This window comes from Budorcas taxicolor, chromosome 19 (genome assembly GCF_023091745.1).
Source record: "Budorcas taxicolor isolate Tak-1 chromosome 19, Takin1.1, whole genome shotgun sequence".
In the NCBI taxonomy this organism is placed as follows: domain Eukaryota; kingdom Metazoa; phylum Chordata; class Mammalia; order Artiodactyla; family Bovidae; genus Budorcas; species Budorcas taxicolor.
The window spans coordinates 8,979,554-8,985,040 of NC_068928.1; the positions used below are offsets into that span (position 1 = coordinate 8,979,554).

At 39.3% G+C, this 5,487-nt stretch overlaps 1 pseudogene; it reads left to right on the forward strand.

Moving 5' to 3' along the window:
• The first annotated feature begins 2,520 nt into the window (after positions 1 to 2,520).
• Positions 2,521 to 3,445, forward strand: LOC128065114 (olfactory receptor 4D2-like; annotated as a pseudogene).
• Positions 3,446 to 5,487: the final 2,042 nt, after the last annotated feature.

Consider the following 5,487-nt stretch of genomic DNA (forward strand, 5'->3'; position numbering starts at 1 on the left):
CTTTGAACCATGAATTAGCTCTCAGTGCATGTTAGGCAGCTTCTAAGAGTCTGAGTTGTTTGTTTTTTTAATAGTCAAAACTTTTTATCCAAAAAGAAACAAGAAAAAAGATCCAAAAAAATTGAAACATGTATATTGTCATATGTGGAACAGATCGCCAGTCCAGATTCGATGCATGAGACAGGGTGCTCAGGGCTGGTGCACTGCGATGACCCTGAGGGATGGGATGGGGAGGGAGGTGGGAGGAGGGTTCAGGATGGGGAACTGTAGAAATTATAGAGATTATTTTATTTAAAAGAAAAAAAGCGTAAAATCTGTAGAACTAATAGAAAACAAAAACTGAGATGATAAATATAAACATGTATGTCAGTAATTACATTAAATTTATTCAGACTAAATGTCCCAGTTAAAACAACAAAGATTATTGTATTGAATAAAAATTTAAAATCTAACTTTATGCAGCTTACAAGTCAAAACTTAAATGTAATTTAATAGAGTGAAATAATACTATCATTATACATAGCACTCAAACACTAACTAAAAAACAGCTCCCTGGGACAACCCAGAGGGATGGGGTGGGGAGGGCGGCGGGAGGGGGGGGTTCAGGATGGGGGGGACACATGTCCACCCATGGCTGATTCATGTCGATGTATGGCAAAAAACCACCACAATATTGTAAAGTAATTATTCACCAGTTAAAATTAATTAATTAATTTAAAAAAACCACAAAATAGCCAATGCAGTTAGACTAATATTAGAAAAGTAGATTTTTTAAAATAATAAAGAGGGATAATTCATAATATTAGATGAGGAATACACTGAGAAGATAGAATAATTCTAAATTTGTGTGTACCTAAAACATCACCTGTGAATATATAAAGCCAATATCAGCATCATTAAATGCAGAATTTTTTTTTAAATCCCAGAAGCATAGTTGTAGATATTAGTATACATCTAAGATTCTGAGTTTTAAGCTGTGAGTCCTTGATAGTCATTAAAAGATTATAATGAGCAAGCAAGGTGATCAGATACCAGTTTAGAAAGGTCTCTATGACAGTGACATAGAAGATGGAGTGAAGAGGATGCAGATGGAAGCGGAAGGATGAGGCTAAAATGACCCCTATTGGATAACAGATTGCAGGAGGCAGGTAAGGGGGTGGAAAGGCAGGGGAGTGAGGAGCCACTTAACCCTCACTTTTCACCTCTATCTCTTACCCTCCGTGTCCTCTTTCATCTTTATTCCCAGTCTGCCTCTCCCCTCCACCTTTACATTCCCCTTCCTTCCTCTCCCTTCCTCTTAATCTCCCCTCTTTATTGCTTTGTCTGTTTTATTTCTCTTATATCAGCATCTTCCTTTCTCTTCTATCCTTATATTCAGTGACATCTTCTAAAATTCTAGTTTCACTAAGAAGAGTTCTTCCATTCCCTTTCATACAAGATCCATCACCCCTTTTTTAACCCAGACAATCTATCTCCCCCATCTCATGTTGCAGCACACACACCACATATTCTATTACTTTATCCAGTAAGGGGCCATCTACACCAGTGAAGGAAGGCATTCCCTATAGATATTCACTCACACAGCAGTCAAAAGATTTTGGGTACTGACTACCAGAAAAGATGGGTACTGTAGGGCACAAATAAATTATAAGATGCATATTTATCCCTCTGCAAACTTTTAGTTGAATTATGGATGGAAAATACAGAAACACAAAAAGTTCCTTAACATTATGATGTGGTAACTGTTGCACAAAAAATTTTGGTACAAAATATATTAGATTTTCAAGGAAGGGAGGGGGTTTTAGAGTAGGAGATTACACAAAGTGTTTGCCATTTATTATTCCAGACACTCTTGTAGGGACCTTGTGTGTTATTTTATTTAATCCTCTAGACAATTCTATAAAGAAAGTCATTTTTATTCCTACCATACAAATGGGAAACCTAGAGAGGTTAAGTAATTTCTCCAGGGTCAAATATCAAGGAAATAGAAATTTAACTGCAGGTCTGTTGAACTCCAAGTGTCTTACCACCAGTAGATAACACTGAATCTTTGAAAGGCATGTCACATGTGTCTCTGGACAGCATTAAGCTATCTTGTGAATATATACTCGTGTTTGTGTTCAGTTGCTCAGTCATGTCTGACTCTTTGTGACCTCATGGACTGTGGCCTGCCAGGCTCCTCTGTCTACGGGACTTTTCAGGCAAGAATACTGGAGTGGATTGCCATTTCCTCCTCCTGGGGATCTTCCCAACACAGGGATTGAACCCACCTCTCCTGGGTCTCCTGCATTGGCAGGTGGATTCTTTACCACTGAGCCTCCTCAGAAGCCCCTGATGAATACATATTCCAGAACCAACTAGTGAACTCTCCAGAGACAAGACCATTAAGTCAGCACCAAGTATTAGGATCTGCACATGAAAATCCATCATCGAGACCTGGACACTCAATTTGAATGAGCCCTTGAGCAATAATGCATCTCTCTCCTGGTGTGTTTTCTTTAAATGTATGGAGAAGACGCCATGGAATCAGGGAATCTCTCATGTATATCAGAATTTATCCTGGGGCTCTCACAGACTCAGGAGCTCCAACTCTTCCTGTTTCTGGTGTTCCTGTTTGTCTGCATCACCGCTGTCATGGGAAACCACCTCACCATGTTTACAGTGACCTCTGATTCCAGGCTTCACACACCCATGTATTTTCTGCTGTGAAACTTGGCAGTCATAGACATCTGTTTCTCCTCAGTCCCTGCCCCAAAGATGCTGGTGGACTTCCTCGCTGAGAAGACCATCTCCTTCCAGGGCTATGAGGCTCAGGTCTTCTTTCTCCACTTTCTGGGAGGTGTCTTGACCTTCTTCTCTATGAAGGTCTATGACCATTACATAGCCATCTCCCGGCCCCTCTACTATGTCACTATCATGGGCATTCTGCTCTGTGTGGGGTTGGTGGCAACAGCCTGGATGGTAGGTTTTGTTCATTCCATCTCCCAACTGGCTCTGATGCTCCCACTGCCTTTTTGTGACCCCAGTGTCCTAGATAACTTCTACTGTGATGTTCCACAAGTTCTGAGATTCGCCTGCACTGACACTTCTGTCCTGGAGTTCCTCATGATCTGCAACAGTGGGATGCTGGATGTCATCTGGTTCCTCCTCCTCCTGGTCTCCTACTCAGCCATCCTGGTGATGCTGAGGTCCCACTCAGGGCAGGTGAGGAGGAAGGCAGCTTCCACCTGCACCATCCACATCATCGTCATGTCTATGGTCTTCATTCCAAGCATCTACCTCTATGCCAGGCCCTTCTCTTCCTTCTCCGTGGTCCAGGCTGTATCCATCAGCCACATGGTCAAGAACCCCATGCTTGCCCATGATCTGCACCCTGATGAACCAGGAGATGCAGGCAGCACTCAAGAGATTACACTCACATCAGTTGGATTGTACAAAGGAATGACAGTGGGTAGATCACTTTGGCTTTGTTTTCCACTTGTAAAGTGGAGAGAGAGCCGCTGTATCTGCCATGTTCATATCTCCTGGATGTGTTGTGACGGTCCTCATAGAAGTAAATGCACAGTGAACCTAAGCAACATATTCAGATTGTTAGGAAAATGGATAGTATCCTTATTTTTGTTTTTGATGGTTGTTTGAACACTCCTATAACAATAGAATGTGTTGTCACAGAAACATTCTGGAAAGTCCCACCCTCCTTTCTGCCTTCTTGGTGGACTGTTTCTTCTTAGGATGACAGCATTTCCCCAGAAGAGCAGTTCTATTTTTTGTATTTTGACCCCTTTACCTAGTACCGCATTTAGGTGTGAGTCTGGGTTGTTGTAAACTGCCCAGCACTCTGAGTCTTAAGCCTTCAGTTGAAGACCCTAAGCCATCATTTACCAAAGGATGACCTTGAATGAGACACCTGAGGTCTCTTGGCCTCATGATATTTTCCTCAACACACTTGCTAGAATTAATATCTGACCCAAACCCTCTAGCTTTATTATAAGAATCAAATTGAAAATACTGTGAGAAAACATTGTACCAGATATTTTATTTAATTTGCAAACTTGAAATTATATGAATGTTGTTTTTCTCTATATTTTAATATAGTATAAGTAATTATAACAAGTGAAAGATTATGTATAAAATGCTTCTAAGGTATAAAACACTATATTATATTATATGAAAGAACCAGCCTATACTAATAACTTACACCTGGCTATAGGTGCTTTCCATCACATCACTTCTTTGGAGATGAAACCACATTCTTGAATTTAGTGTTTATCATTCCATTGCTTATAAAAACAATTTTATCACATATTAACATATTCAGTATATTGCTTTGTTTTGCTTTTTTGAGATTTATACAAATGAAAGATTGCACAGAATATTCTAGAATTTGCTTTTTTCACTCAACATTCTTTCTAAATGTCCACATTGCTTTGTTTGGCTAAATTTCATTCATATGCACTGCTGTGTAATATTCCATTGTAAGAATAAGTTTATTTAGATTGTTTCCAGTTTTTACTCTTGGAACAACACTCTTTTGAATGTTCTACTTGTCTTCAGTTGTTATGTTGAGGAGCTATGGATTAAATACCTTGAAATGCAATTGCTGAATTGTGAGATCTTCAAAGATTTACTTTTACAAAGTAGTGCCAAATTGTTTTCCAAAGTTGTACTAAACTACATGGTCAGCTACATTGCTAAGGTTGATTCACATACTCCTAATTGTTAATATTGTTGGACTTCTTAACTTTTGCCAATTAAGTGACTAAAAAAATGATATGTCACTGCAGTCTTTTTTTTTTTTTTTAACTGGAGGATTTTTTAAAACATTTATTTATTGCACCGGGTCTTGGTTGCTGTGTGTGGGATCTTCCTTGATCTTCATTGCCTTGTGCAGAATCTTTAGTAGCAGCATGTAGGATCTAATGAGGAATAGTTCCCTAATGAGGAATTGAACTCAAGCCCCTGCAATGGGAGCATGGAATATTAGCCTCTAGACCACCAGGGAAGTCCTAGCTTTTTATTTTTAATGTAGAAGTTCTTATACAGAGTGAAGTAAGCCAGAAAGAAAAACACCAATACAGTATACTAACACATATATATGGAATTTAGAAAGATGATAATGATAACCCTGTATGTGAGACAGCAAAAGAGACACAGATGTGTAGAGTAGACTTTTGGACTCTGTGGGAGAGGGAGAGGGTGGGATGATTTGGGAGAATGGCATTGAAACATGTATACTATCATATAAGAAATGAATTGCCAGTTTATGTTCAGTACAGGATACAGGATGCTTGGGGCTGGTGCACTGGGATGATTCAGAGAGATGGTATGGGTAGGAGGTGGGAGGGGGGTTCAGGATTGGGAACTCATGTACACCCGTGGTGGATTCATGTCAATATACGGCAAAACCAATACAGTATTATAAAGTAAAATAAAGTAAAAATTAAAATTAAAAAAAAGAAGTTCTTATATAACTTGGTTACTGATCTA